The following is a 2,732-nucleotide window of genomic DNA, read 5'->3' as shown; positions in this document are numbered from 1 at the left end:
GCTGGGGTTAAAGGTGTGCACCACCATTGCCAGTTTTTTCATGTATCTTTCTAATAATCCCATTGATCAAGATCTGTATGGAAGCCAGGGGTGATGGTGCACACCTTTAGTCCCAGAACTTGGGAAGCAGAGGCAGCCAGATCTCTGTGAGATTGAGACCAGTGTGGTCTACACAGTGAGTTCCCGGCCAGCCAGGGCTACATGTTGAGACCCTATCTCAAAATGAGGAAGGGAAATGGAGAGAGAGCTGGGCAGAGAAACTGGGCAGAGAAAGTTCCAGAGCACTGGCTGCTCTTCCAGGGGACCCAAGGTCAATTCCAAATACCCACCTTTGCGACTCAGCATTCTGTAATTCTAATCCCAGGGAGGAGTCTGACACCCTCTTGTGGCCTCTATAGGCACTGTATGTACATGATAAATACATGCAGATTAAACACTCATATAAAAAAATAATAAAAAACCAAAATTATATTAAAATGTCTCTTTATTGAAGCCGCTAACCTCTTTGGTCTGAGTGAAGGTCACTAAAGGAAAATAGAACCCTTCAGGCTGCAGGAGTGGAATAGAACTGTGGCTCTGTCCACACAATCAGTGATAAACTAATGTGGTTACAAGGACATGCTCCTAGTAATGGTCACCACACCTTCTGCTAGTGGGCTGTACCCTAGCCTATCAACCAAGGCCCCTCCACCCAGGACCTTCTCACAGCACCCACCCGCTAAGTTCTCCTTTTGGATCTCTATGTTAGGGGGTCCATTGTCTGAATTTCCCCGGTATGAGCTGAGGGGTCACCCTGCATGTGTCAGACAGGTAAACTGGGCAGAGACGAAAATGAAAACCCAGTGCTCACTGATGTCGTCCACCTGGGTCAGACTTCAGGGAATCTAACGCCGGGCGGTTGGTTCACTGTCAGCATACTTAAAGCACAAAACAATTTGGGAAAAGATTTCCAGGCAACATTCAATCCAATCCAGCTGCACAATAAAGCTTACGATGTGACTACATGTGGGGGCCAGGGGAGCCGTGGGGAGCAGGCCTGGAGCAAGAGTCGGGTGGAGGCCTGCCCAGACCCTGGAAATCTCATCCAGAGATACATCAGCAGTAGTAGGATTGCACCGGGCCCGCATGGACAGGCACACACAGACCTTTGTCACCACCTTTGCCCCACTAGAGGAGGTCATGTAGCCGGTAGCCAGGTTAAACTTCCTTTCCCCTTATAAGGTCGTGTCCAGCAGCACCTGGAATCCCTCCGTATGCAAATGAGGCGTCCCCAGCACACTGGCCCTGGACAAGGCTGTACACTCACCTTTAAAGCAACTACTTACTCACCAAAGTTGGGTTTTGTTGTTGTTGTTTTGTTTTCGAGCCAGGGTTTCTCTGTGTAGCCCTGGCTGTCTGTAACTCACTCTATAGACCAGGCTGGCTTTGAACTCAGAAATCCGCCTGCCTCTGCTTCCCGAGTGCTGGGATTAAAGGCGTGCGCCACCACTGCCCGGCGTCACCAAAGGTTTTAAATAGCCTTTGTTCCTCTAGTTAAACGAGCTGTGCAAAGAAGCAAACACTCCATGAAGAAGCATTCTGCTCATTCAAGTCCGTTTCTAGCCATGCTCACCCATTGCCTGAGGTCTCCATCATACCCCTCCACCCCCACTCTACTGTCCCGTCCAGTCCCACCCCGCTCCCACCATTCATTCCTGCCTCATTTTCTCTCTCAGGCCACCGGTCTGATGGAAGGCACTCATGCCTGCCATTAAGGGAGAGTGGGGCAGAGTAGGAACCACAACTACTTAGAAACTCTTTTTTTTTTTTTTAAAAGATTTATTTATTATTATATGTAAGTACACTGTAGCTGTCTTCAGACACACCAGAAGAGGGAGACAGATCTTGTTACAGATGGTTGTGAGCCACCATGTGGTTGTTGAGATTTGAACTCTGGACCTTCAGAAGAGCAGTTGGGTGCTCTTACCCACTGAGCCATCTCACCAGCCCAGAAACTCTTTTACAAAGTACTTGTGGCCATGTGAGTGGGTTCTATAGGGAAAAGGCCTAGAACCTAATGTGGTCTCTGACCGATAGCTTAGAGGTCAGCAGGCCATAAAGTACTGCAACATCTCCCCTAAGGTCTAGGGAAGGAAGAGTCTGGGATAATCACTCTGGGGAATTTGGTTGAGGTCAGCCTCCACAGATAGCAAAAGGTCCACCAGGTTGCCCACAAAATGCACTCTCAGATTTCAGGATGGAATGCAGATATTTGGCTTTATCTCCTCCACTGAGGAAATAGCCCTGTGTGATTAACAACCTGGCTCTCTCTGTGCTTTTGTGCTCCCAACAATGAGCCGTCAACAAACTCTTACCTCCCCCACACCATGGAGTAAAACTAGAAAGGGGGGGGGGCAGGAGGCCACACCTGCTTTGAAGATTCAACAATGCAGACTCCTTTCAAACTCCCAGGATTGCTGTGCAGAGTTGGAATGTTACAGATCCAGAGCCAATCTCAGGCTGTCTCTAACAGGCACTCCCTGGCCACCTCAGTGTCTGACCTAGCATCACATGGGATCTTTCAGGAGGTAGTAACAGACCACTCACTTCCAGCAACCTAAAAGCTAAGAATGCCATCAGTAGCATCTGAGAGAGAGCAGAGGTTCCCATCTTCCATGTTTACTCTGGTTAAGATGTGGAGTCAGCTTATGAGCCATCTAAAGCTGAATGTATTGAGAAAACACAGTGTATAT

This window comes from Mus musculus, chromosome 11, assembly GCF_000001635.26.
Source record: "Mus musculus strain C57BL/6J chromosome 11, GRCm38.p6 C57BL/6J".
NCBI classification, from domain to species: domain Eukaryota; kingdom Metazoa; phylum Chordata; class Mammalia; order Rodentia; family Muridae; genus Mus; species Mus musculus.
The sequence above is the reverse complement of the archived record's forward strand: the minus strand, read 5'-3'. Positions refer to the sequence as shown.